The sequence below is a fragment of the Xenia sp. Carnegie-2017 genome, unplaced genomic scaffold (genome assembly GCF_021976095.1).
Source record: "Xenia sp. Carnegie-2017 unplaced genomic scaffold, XeniaSp_v1 HiC_scaffold_127, whole genome shotgun sequence".
NCBI lineage: Eukaryota > Metazoa > Cnidaria > Anthozoa > Malacalcyonacea > Xeniidae > Xenia > Xenia sp. Carnegie-2017.
In genome coordinates this window covers 51,978-64,488 of record NW_025813433.1, presented here as the reverse complement: position 1 = coordinate 64,488, position 12,511 = coordinate 51,978, and the positions used below count along the sequence as shown (strand labels likewise).

The 12,511-nt window shown below is 35.3% G+C and overlaps 1 long non-coding RNA gene and 1 pseudogene across 1 annotated transcript; both read left to right on the top strand.

Annotated features, from left to right (window-relative positions):
• Window positions 1-3,714: 3,714 nt before the first annotated feature.
• Window positions 3,715-5,265, top strand: LOC124446885. The gene is made up of 4 exons (XR_006948551.1): window positions 3,715-3,769; window positions 4,594-4,726; window positions 4,959-5,079; window positions 5,210-5,265. It is a non-coding gene; the product is annotated as an uncharacterized LOC124446885 (long non-coding RNA).
• A 625-nt stretch (window positions 5,266-5,890) lies between these two features.
• LOC124446818 lies at window positions 5,891-12,510 on the top strand (annotated as a pseudogene).
• Window position 12,511: the final 1 nt, after the last annotated feature.

Here is a 12,511-nt window from a genome sequence, read left to right as displayed (position 1 = left end):
ATGCATCTCTTAATCTGTAGAGAACAATTGATTTCACTGGAAGTTAATACAAAAAACATGAGTATATGAACCTCCCTATTTATCGAGTTCACATTTGGTACCTCTTTCTTTAGACACGTTTTCAATAACTATCCTCAAGAGAAATAAACGATTTCCTGGGTTAATTCCTAAAGTTCGTTATGTGTTGTATGCAGGCTTGTAAGATCCTCTTTCACCTGATTGGTCAAACTGATTCTCTAAATCACCTACAATGGTGTAATAAATCATCCACTTGATTGGTCAAACTGATTCTCTAAATCATCTACAACCGTGTAGTAAATCCTCTTTACCTGATTGGTCAAATTGATTCTCTAAATCACCTACAATGGTGTAATAAATCATCTTTCACTTGATTGGTCAAACTGATTCTCTAAATCACCTACAATGATTTAGTAAATCCTCTTTCACCTGGTTGGTCAAACTGATTCTCTAAATCACCTACAATGGTGTAATAAATCATCTTTCACTTGATTGGTCAAACTGATTCTCTAAATCACCTACAACGGTGTAGTAAATCCTCTTTCACCTGATTGGTCAAACTGATTCTCTAAATCACCTACAATGATTTAGTAAATCTCTTTACCTGGTTGGTCAAACTGATTCTCTAAATCACCTACAATGATTTAGTAAATCCTCTTTCACCTGATTGGTCAAACTGATTCTCTAAATCACCTACAATGTTGTAGTAAATCTCTCTTTACCTGGTTGGTCAAACTGATTCTCTAAATCACCTACAATGATTTAGTAAATCCTCTTTTACCTGATTGGTCAAACTGATTCTCTAAATCACCTACAATGTTGTAGTAAATCCTCTTTACCTGGTTGGTCAAACTGATTCTCTAAATCACCTACAATGATTTAGTAAATTCTCTTTACCTGATTGGTCAAACTGATTCTCTAAATCACCTACAATGTTGTAGTAAATCCTCTTTACATGATTGGTCAAACTGATTCTCTAAATCACCTACAATGTTGTAGTAAACTCTTTACCTGGTTGGTCAAACTGATTCTCTAAATCACCTACAATGGTGTAGTAAATCCTCTTCACCTGGTTGGTCAAACTGATTCTCTAAATCACCTACAATGATGTAGTAAATCCTCTTTCACCTGATTGGTCAAACTGATTCACAAAATCGCCGGGATTGATGTAAAAATAGACAAATTGCAATTTTTACGAATTTTACTTTCCTTCGCGAAATACCAAAAGAAATCATAGAACTGAGCTATGTGATCACCGGAGTGCTATCGTGGTGATTACACTATTATATACACAATTGGAGACTATTTACTTAAAAATAGCCATTTAAATACCATATGTAGCTACAACCGTGTTTTTCCAGAGAGTGATTGTCAACCATGATCCAATCAAATGCGCTCTTTGAGAGTTTTGCATCTTGGTTTTTGACGTTTATTTAACAAGAGCTGAACTTTCATACAATTTCATGTCTTGACATTGTTATAAGTAGCAACGATACACTGTAGTCAGAGTTGTTTACTTTCAATAATCGTACATGTCTCATTATAATTATTGACTTAGTTTTTCATTATTTCAGTGTCTCAACACTCCTCGACGAACCGGTAAACGAAAACACGACGGAATGTTTCCACATCTTACATCTAACCAACTGTTTTTGTTTTGCGAAGTGCTGGAGAACTCGTATAAGTTTGCTAAAGGCTTCAATTTTAACAGCAAGCTGAGGACGGCGCTTTGGAAAGCTGGTAAACGCTTCATTAATATATTGTACCATTTGACACGAGCGACACATTTTTGTACAATTTCTATTCGAATTGGAAATTAATACACGAGTAAAACATCACATTCAAAACGTTCAAGCAAAAGGCAAATTTGTGGCTGTCCTTCCTATTAGGGCACTCACTCCAAAATGTACATGTCCGTATACCTACACCCACATGCAGCGTGACCAAGTTTGTTTACCAGATTTGGTCGTATAAGCTTAAATTGTCCTCCCCCCCTTTTCTGAATGTTGCATCTACATAAAACAGGAGGAAAATTCTAAGGTCATTAGACTAAGTCTTGTGAAAGTAAGAAACATTTGCTTTTATGGTTTTTTTTCTAATAAATAAAGATAAAAAGAGCAAATTCAAAAGAGGAGAATGAAAAAACTTGATCCAGGTTTTATAGGACAGGGAGTAAAGATGCCTCAGATTTTGCTGGACTTCCATCAAAACTTGAATCAGAATCCTCGGTGTCATAGGCTTGATGAGGACACTTTGATGTTGTCCATGTTTCTTCTCCTTTACGTTTAAGCGGGGTCCTCGATTGCTCGTACTCTGATAGCGTAATAAAAACCAAAGGATAATCCGTTCCCCTTTTATTTGGGGTTCTTCTTATCAAGGCAAAATAATTTGAGCAAATGAAAGTACCTTGTGCACCAGGCTTCGGGTTAAAGTCATCCGCTCTGCTGTTTGCAATTGTTTTCACCAAATTTCAGCAAGTGCTTGATCTTTGGGCCACTTATGAAAAACTAAATTTTCTACATGAGACCTCTTAACTTGGTAATAGGGATAGCTTATATCATTATCGCAATATCCAACTGCACAACGCGCATTTTTTACCATTTTGGCTATGACTGCTCACGGCTACTCGGCTAGTTTAGGGTTTAGTTCGTTTGACTTGGCTTATGAGATCCGCACATTTGCGAACTAAGAACATCGCTCAAACGACGGTCAAGTTGTTCAAAAACAAATGTTTTCTTTAACTTTCCGCTTTTGATTACAAAATTGGACTCACGTGTATAAAAATTGCAAATAATAGTTTGACTATTAAAATGGATGAGTTTGAGAAATATTTTTGAAAGAAATGGCCAATATGTATATTGTATAAGGGTAATTTTGCGCATTTATTAGTAATTTATATGGACGCCATGCGTGACTGCGCGCTCGGCGCAATGTTTTGCACCCTGCAACATGGCTGCGATAACCTTGAAAAGGTCTATTATGAAGGATCACGGTGGTCTATTTTACAATTTGAAGATAAAAAAAAATCATGTTTCAACTAGGATTTTGTGATTAAATCTTTCAATTTTTGTTCTCAATGTAAGAGGCCAAGTGCTGCAAGTAAATAGTTGGCTTTCACTCGTTATTTTTTTAAATGGATACTAAAATATTTCAGTTTCTAAAGAAAAATTACAACATAATAATCTATTTTAAAAGCGTTCATTGAATTTCTAAAGAAAAAATCTCGCTAAGTAATTGCATGAAGCATAAAACTTGTGCGATCAACAAAAAGCAGACACCAAGTAACAGGAGTCAAATTGAAAAGAAAAATTTTAAACTGCGACGTTATTTCAAACTGAATCAAAGGTTTTACCAAAATCAAAGGAGACCACTGAACAAAATCTGTATTCTCGTTCAACCATTTTAACCAAAGTTACCGACGTTTGTAGCCCATGCAACTTAACTAACATATATTACTGAAAGTACTTAACAAAAACGGAAAATGCCAAATGAGAAATTAATTTAACCTAGTGCAGAGAAGCCTAACCTCATCAAAGGAGCCTTTGTTAAAAGATATTATATCTTTCTTAAATGAAGTACGATTACTCAATGTTTCCTGTTTCTAGTTTGTTATTTGCATTTTTATTTGATGGAGAAACTTTTCCTTTTTGTTTCAATGCAATAAACCATATTTAATCATTAGTACTTTGCTTGAAGTTTCTCTTGTGCCAAAGAAGACAAGTACCTCTAAAGTTTGAACGCTTCTACCAAGGTATTTATAAAACAACTAATATTTGAAATACCATCGATCAATTTTTCTAAAAGCGATTGTCCCTCAAGTTTAGTCACGCTATGAAAATTTCAGAACTTTATGATCATTTATTTCTTTGGAAACCTATTGTTTTCATTGAGAGTCTTTCACTGATTATCAGAAAGTTTAATAAAATCAATTGTGTTTTTTTAATGTACACCGTGAATGTTTATCGACATCAAAACAATGTTCTAAAGCTATTCATCCGACATCACTATTTACTTAATAAAAACTTAAACAGAGAAAAAACAACTTAAACTGTGTTTGCATTAGCCTGTACAAACGTGCGTATCTGAGCTACATGAATTATATCAATCAAAGATAATTTGCAAATGAATCATGAATACATGTTAGAGAAAAATTTTAAACTTTCTTGAAGTTGTCTGTTCTGCATTACTATTATTTACAAAAGAACTAAAAGATGTTTTTGTGTTTGTACTCGCTTATGTAAACCTTGAGACGTAAGTGAGAACTCTCTAGCTGGTGCAAACTGTCAACTTTCGGTGTAAAGCTTGCACTAACATTGTCTCCAGTTCTACCAAATATCACTTCCGTTTGCTTAACCCTGTACAACAATTAAGCATCTTTTATTTCCAAATCCCATCCTATATTCAGTCTTTACAATCCTCTTGTTTAAATTTTTCAGGTGTGCAAGAGGTGAGGTGTGACCTTTCCCTTACTAATTATCAATATACCAACAATTAAATTTTTTATTTTATCTTCCTGTCATCCATTAATATCCATTCATATTATCCATTAATGTCCATTCGTGTCCTTTATTGCAGAAGCACAGACTGTCGTTGATATATATTTAAATTACGACTGTGAACGCTTTTCGAATATCTTTCAAAGATTGATCAATGATTGGTCTAAAGTTGCCCAAGGATGTCAAGCTCTATTGAATTAGGAGCGACACCAGTAAGTTGATGAATATGTTTCAAACTGTTTAGTTCTCTACTCTTGTTCATATCTATGCCTCAAAAAAGGACTGGAACGTAGTTATTAAAAAACTGGGACATAGTCTATCAACATGAAAAGGAGTAGAACATGTCTCTAATTTTTTGTGCTGACAATGTTGATTATAATACATCTTTTATCACGTTTTTATATGAATAGTATCAATGTCATCTTGTTTTATATGATTTTCCAGGTTCAAGAACGCAGTATTTGTATCAAAGGTCTGGAATGTCTCGCTTTCTATTCTTAAATGTATGGTAGAATGGAGCAGGATCTTTACTTTAAACCTGGTTCTCAGGAGGCCGATAATTTTGGTGAGTTTTAACATCTTTATGAAACTGAAGAAACTCGCATGTAGCTAATATAAACTTAATATTGTTATACATTTCGATAACTTATCGCTTTATGATCCATTGTACTTCTTTGATATCGGCTACACTGAAGAATTTTGTCTCCATCAAGATTCCATCTTTCTATACTCTGTATCCCCTATTTATCGGGTACTCCATTATTTTCTTATACACACGCATGTTCTTAATCATAACTAGTTGTTCGACAATTGTAGTTAACCTCTCAGGATCTAAGTTATCCCTTGGTTATCTTTTTCCCTTGCTGGTGCTGTGGATCAAGGCTAAATCTTAATGTTTATAGTTACTGATTATTGACTCATGCTACCCTCAATGTTCTAGTCTATCTCTCAATAATCTATACTATCTTCCCGATAATCTAGGCTATCTGTTAATGATCTATGCTAACCTCTTAATGATCCATGCAATCCCTTATTGATCTTCAAATCATCATAGTTATTCCTCAATACTTCTGTTTAATCTCTTCCATATAAATTTCCTGACAGATCTGGTTGATCGTGCACTAACAATTTCTAAGGAAGCACCAAGGAGAAGAAAACAGGGGAGCACGTGATTTATAAAAAAAATGGGGGTAGTCACTTGTCTCTCAGAAGTACAAAAGCCATCGATAATGCTGAAGAATTTGAGACTCTTAAACAGAAGAGGAGACGAGAGAAAAGGAATTTAATTGTAAGTTTGGTCAACAATTTGCTTATCTTTTGTACTTTTATTCAATTTTACTATTTACTTTAAGATTTAACAAGAATCCATCAAAGGTATGGAATTGCTTCAATCTGAAGGTCTCTTCGTGAGACAGCAACCAAAGTCGCTCAATTCTTACATGCAGATGATACACTAGACAAGGTGATGATCATTTAAGTGTTAATCTATGAACCGTGTTAATTTTTTTTTCATTTAACATCAACAATAATTTAGGACAGGTTTTTGACGATTTTCGGTTGACAATGTTGATTATAATACATCTTTTACAGATTTGCAAAGTGAGAAACATCGTCGTATGTTGTATTCTATGGAAATGGAGCAGATGGCGGAAAACGCCAAAAAACAAATGGAAGACGTGAGTCATATTCAGACGGATTTCGTCACTGCGACACAGATTGGTCACGTGAAGACAATGTTCAAGGTACGGGGGGTGGAGTCTGGAGGATAATCTATGTGGTGTATGTAAGGATTGATTAACGAAGCGTGAATTGTGATGTCAACTTATATGGACAGTGCCAAGTACGGGGCGTAGATTTAAACATGATGACATTCATCTTAATCTTGTTAAAGAAAAGACTTAGATTTTATGTAATGAATGTTTGCGATGACGAAGAGTAAATCTGTTTGATAATCTAATATATTAACTGAGCAGTGAATGATTTGACTGAATTTTCTTTTGAGATAATCCACTACTTAAGCTAAATCTTCTTACAACCTGCCCAGTCCCCATTGTTAACCATTTTGTTTTGTGTGTTTAAGGTTGCATGGAGTCCGTTTCTTGCCGCGTTCAGCTTCAATCTACAAGACAACGACGATTCTTCTGTTGCTTTATTTTGTCTTGATGGAATCCGCTGTGCAATAAGAATATCTTGCATATTCAGCATGCCTGTAAGTTGATAAACATACAAAATGTGTTCTTTTTATATATTTGGTATGAAATAACGACATTAATGTCTCTGCATACCTTTTCATCACCTGGTGACCCTTTCTCGGACATAAATATGTATTCAAAAATATGTTGAATGTTGAATTGTTGAAATTTATGAATATATTTACGTAGTTACATACACGTCATGTTCTTTGCGTGTTATATGTTCAAGGTTTAGATTATACTCATATGTATACAATAAAAACAGATGTTTGTTTACCTTTGAATTAATTGTCTGTTTGTGTACATATATGGATATATCAGAATGCATGTGAATGTGAAATAATCTTTTCTTAAAAGTTTTTCAATGATTACAGCTAGTTATAATGATGTTAGGGAATATGAATGGAGATTCTTTACCATTAAGTTCATTTTTCGATACTCCTAATAACTCTTTTCACATTGTAGTTGGAAAGAAATGCTTTCGTACAAGCTCTATCCAGGTTCACTTTAATTACTGCGACCAGTGGCACGCATATTCATGAAATGAAAACGAAGAACATGGAGACGATCAAGACACTTCTTACCATCGCTCAAACGGATGGTAATTACATCGGGAAGTCTTGGCTCGAGGTAGAGAATCATCTTGCTATATATTATGGTTGGTGTCTACGACTGAAAATATGATCGATTGTTTTTTCATCAAAGGAAAAAGTCTAGGTCTTGTCTGTAGTCTTATCTTCACGATATTGCTACAGTCTTTACCTTTCATTTTTCCAAGTGCTTTGTTGACCGTATTTCATACCCTTCATCAGAGAATCGTATCACAAATGTATAAATATACATAAGAAAATGAAGTTTTTTCTCAAGATATTTTTTATTTGAAGATATTTTCTACGTATGTATTTAACGTTTATGTTCGTCTTGTTGAACACTCGTTTTCGTTGCTCAAATGCTCGTTCCGCTCGGCGCATATTTTTACTTTTCCTAAAGTCATTGTTTTCATTCTAGATACTGAAATGCATTTCCCAACTTGAATTGGCTCAACTTATCGGTACTGGTGTGAAAACGCGATACCTTCACACGGCGTCCAGCGGTGTTACTAATTCACCCACAGCATTCATCGCAAACAACAAGACACCTTATGATATAACCTCAGGTTGCTTATAACATTGTTGTGACGCTCGTAAATGTCAAATACTAACGTTGTGCTTTTCTTTGTTTGTATTTCTATGAAGGTCGGATGCCTGTTGCCGCTGACTCGAAAAGCGGCTGGCTCACAGGAAGCCATTTGGGAGACCGCTGCACAAAGTGTTGTCGTTGCAGTTGACTGGTAACGTTTACTTTAATGATAGCTATGGGGATTGTCTTTGTGACCTATCTCCCACCCCAGGGGCGAAGCTAGAACTTTAATGCAGGGGGAGAGGTGAATATTCATATATATGGTCATACATTCCGCTGTGACCAACTAATTTCTTTTCAAATTAAAATAGCTTTTAAACCAAATCAGTCAAGCAAAACTAAATATTCACCCTCCCATCCAGCGTTCTTGCTTCTTCCCTTCCCCCCTGCCAGAAATCTTTAAAATTGTCTTCAAGGTAGAGTTGGGCTTGTAACAGCAAGAAATGTTGATGGATGATTCTCTATGTAGACATGTTCATTATCCGTGTTAGCAGAGTCCTGAGAAGGACTGTTATTGTTATTGTTGTTTTGACATCCTTAGCGGTAGTCATCTCTCAGGCTTAAGTGAACCAGAGAACCTTGAATATAAACATGAAAATAAATTTTAAAGAACTCCTGCACTGTCTTTGCGTTATGTTCTCTCAGCAGAATATCTTCATCTCAACTTCTTCATTGTGTTTTATTACGTTTAGAGTTTTCACGGGATCAGTGAAACTGGATGGTGATGCTATCGGTAGGTTTGCATGTATACATTAAAATGCATCTTACATAAGATTTTTATACATCTAACTTGACCATAATTCACTGACCATTGTTTATCCTAAGTACCCAAATTTCTAGTATCCAAATTCCTGTTCCCAAATACCAAAACCAAGTATCCAAATCCCAAGTATCCCAAATCCCCAGTGTCCCAAATCCCCAGTATGCAAATCCCCAGTTCTCAAATCCCAAGTATCGTTATCTCCTGTATCCAAATCTCAAAATGTTTTCGTTTTTCCTAAGTCGATTTCGTGGAAGGTTTACGTCAAGTCTCGGAAGTTCAGCTTTCCAATCCTACAATGATACGTATGTTTAGTCTGCAGAAGATCGTAGAGATTGCTTATTACAATATTGTTCGTATTCTGCAATGGTCACGAATATGGGCTGTGTTGGGAGATCATTATAACAAGGTTAGCAATTATTAACGACTAAGACTGTATCTTGATATTATGGTTAATAACATCACGTTGTTATGATGTACTCAGGTATAGTAACAAGATAATCATTGTCTTCAATGTTCTATGAACTACACTATCAGATCAATTGTGAACTATGATGATATTTTAAAACACAGTTCTAGTTTCATATCTCAAGCATAAAAACAATATAATCAATGCCTTCATCTCCAATGTTCTACCAACTATAGTACTTCTCCATCTTAGATAATTCATGTGTCATTTTAATGTGGTTGTAACTCTAATAAAGAAGGCGTTCTTCTTTGCGACAATTATCCATGAAGTTCTTGGAAAAGGGGGAATTGCCAAATTTCCGATTTCAAAAGGATTTTCTCCGACCCTTCGAACACATAATGAAGAAAAACAGGTAAGTTTATGCAGGAGTCAATTCTGTCAGAAAATGTAAATTTTCTTGCAGCTTGAAAATCTTTCTCTCAAATAAACAAAATTTGTGGCAGACTTTGTAGATTCTTTTCCAAGTTATAATTTTACGACGAATTTTACAAAGGACGTCTTTCGATCAATCGCTCTGTCTTGTCTCTTATAATTGGAAGGATTTGATTAAAATTCTTTCTTCAATATCTTTATGAACTTGGCAACAAGGACTGCAATTTTCAGTCTACGATTTGCTTGAATCAACAACTGGATTTTTCACATTTTAGTTCTTCCACAATTCGAGATATGGTCGTACGATGTGTCACACAAATGGTTCATTCGCAAGCCGCAAACATCAAATCTGGTTGGAAAAATGTTTTCTCCGTTTTTCATTTGGCTGCGTCCGATCATGATGAAGGAATCGTGGAACTCGCTTTTCAAACAACAGGTTTGTAGTTTAAGGAAGGAGATTTTTCTTCTAATCTTACCGCCGACCTGTCTGTTGTTCTCTTGGGTGAGGTTCTTGTATCGGTGCAAATTTTAAAATTTTAAAATAAAAATGATTGCATATGTTTGAAGAAATGATGGTGAATCCGTTTCCAAGCATGAACGACTTAGACATCTGTAAAATATTGAATTAAATTCAAATTGAATTTGAATATCGCTTAAGTAAATGTGTTTCTCGGATGTGACGGAGAACTTCGTTTATTTTGCAACAAGAATTTTATGTGTTCGTTCTTTCCATGGTAATTCAGCCATATTCGTATAAGTTTTCAAGGTAAACTTTTTATTTACCATAAAGTCGATGGATTATCTTCTCATGATTCATGAATGATAATTAAACGAGAGTTAATGGAGAAATGAAATAAATGTATGAAACAGTTTTAGTTGATGCAAATTACGTGTCAAAAGGCTTAAACTTTTCTAGCCCTGTTTCTCTACTGTTTCAACGTCACTTGTAAATCAAAGCTTTGACAGATTCATTTATCCCACAAGATTATCAGTGTATAAATTTCTACATCCCCATTCTCTCTTTCAGCCACGATTTTTGAGAAATATTTCTCCGCGACCATCGACTCTTTCCAAGATGCCGTCAGTGTCTCTCGAATTCGCATGCAACGCAAGTTTCCCGGACACGAGTATGGAAGCAATAAGACTGATACGAAATTGCGCCAAATTTCTTTCCGAAAATCCTGTAGTACGACAATTGCAAATCTACTTTCTTTTCACCTTTGAAATTTATTTGAAATTTTGCAAAATCACATCAAAGCTAACCACTTTGGATCAAATCAAATCCTAATTATCTATTTCAATCGCTTTTTCGTGTAGCATTTTTCAATGGCGTCTGTTTTCTTCTTATATGATATTTAAAGACTACGGAGTAGAGAATGCTGGGATATCAGAGCAGGACAGAATCTGTGTGAAAGGCTGGTTTCCAGTCCTTTGAACTTTCGTGTATCATCAACCGATGTAAACTAGATGTCAGAACAAGGTATGGTGGAAATATTGAGTTGTTTGTACTGTATAGATTAGTATGCATTGTATAATTTGAATGTGAGCTATTTTCCATCCATCAACTAGAGGCCTAACCGTGATGTTTGAAATCATGAAAACATACGGGAACACGTTTCTCCAACATTGGTGGCGTGATGTGTTTAAAGTCTTGTTTCGAATTTTCGACAACATGAAACTACCAGACAGACAGATAGATTGGCAGGAGGTTAGAAAACTGTCATTATTTTGCTCTTATTATATGGCAAGCGTCACTTCCGGCTAAATGGCGCGCTTTGATTCGCTGAGAAACATTTTTCCGGTCCATTATTCTCCGAAATCGACCACGTTTCAAACGCGTAATTTATAATATGTCGTTATTTTGGTCTTATTGTCTATGATTGCCATAAACACACATTATATCGCAAAAAGTCAACTTACATACACGACTATCCAGTTCCACATGGAATAATATTCATTTCATGTGTTCATGTCTATCCACCTTCATTCCTCAATCACTCATCCATTTCAATTGTGTATCCACTCCATTGAACATGCTACCTGTAATAGAAAACCGTAGTAATTTTTGAAGCCAAATTTTACACCCAGACACGCGGGTGTAGTTCAATCAATTTTCACTGCGCGAGAGAACTCAAAACACTAAACACGCGTGTCTGGATGTAAGATTTGGCTTCAATTATTTGCTTCATGTAGCGTTCCATGTATTTTAGTTCAATGATCCTCTCATCTTCCTCTATTTCTTATTCACCTTTATCCACTTTCATTCTAGAGTCTCTACTTCATTCTCTATCCATTCTTATCCTCTTGCATTCCCTATTCACACACCGATTTCATTTTGTGTAAAACGATTTGTACCAGTATGGAAGTTTTGAAACACTCGTTTGTGAAAGTTACCCACCTGTAAAGAATGCTTTTGCCTTTAAAACCGGAGGGAGTAGTTTTAAACTACGGGAAGGTCGTTTCCTTTACATAGAATAAAGTCCGTGTATAAGGTGTTGTATTTCCTCGTTATAAAATGAGACATCAGCTGAGGTTGTTTTGAAATTTGTGATGTTTCTTTATAGAAATCAGAATGGATGACAACAACTTGTAATCACGCTCAATCTGCTATCATCGATGTTTTACTCAGTATTTTGATATTCTTGCTGAAATTTTTCTTGATGATATGTATGGCCATCTAGAGTGGTGTGTCAAACAAGGTAAGCTTGAAATTACGCAACGTGTTTGTGCTTGGCATATGCCTTGGTGATTGGTTCGTTGTGTCAGAACCAATCACCAAGTGATTGTCCTGCTTTGTTCGTTCATTCAATACATGTCCTGCCTTTCTCGTTCATTCAATATGTCCTGCTTTGCTCGTTAATTGGTGATGTCCTGCTTTGCTCGTTCATTCAATACATGTCTTTAGATAACGAGCAGTTAGCGAGGTCTGGTACCAATTGTTTGGAAAATCTCGTCATATCCATTGGCAACACGTTCTCCGAAGACGTCTGGGAAAAGACATATCAATGTAAAAACGATATTTGAA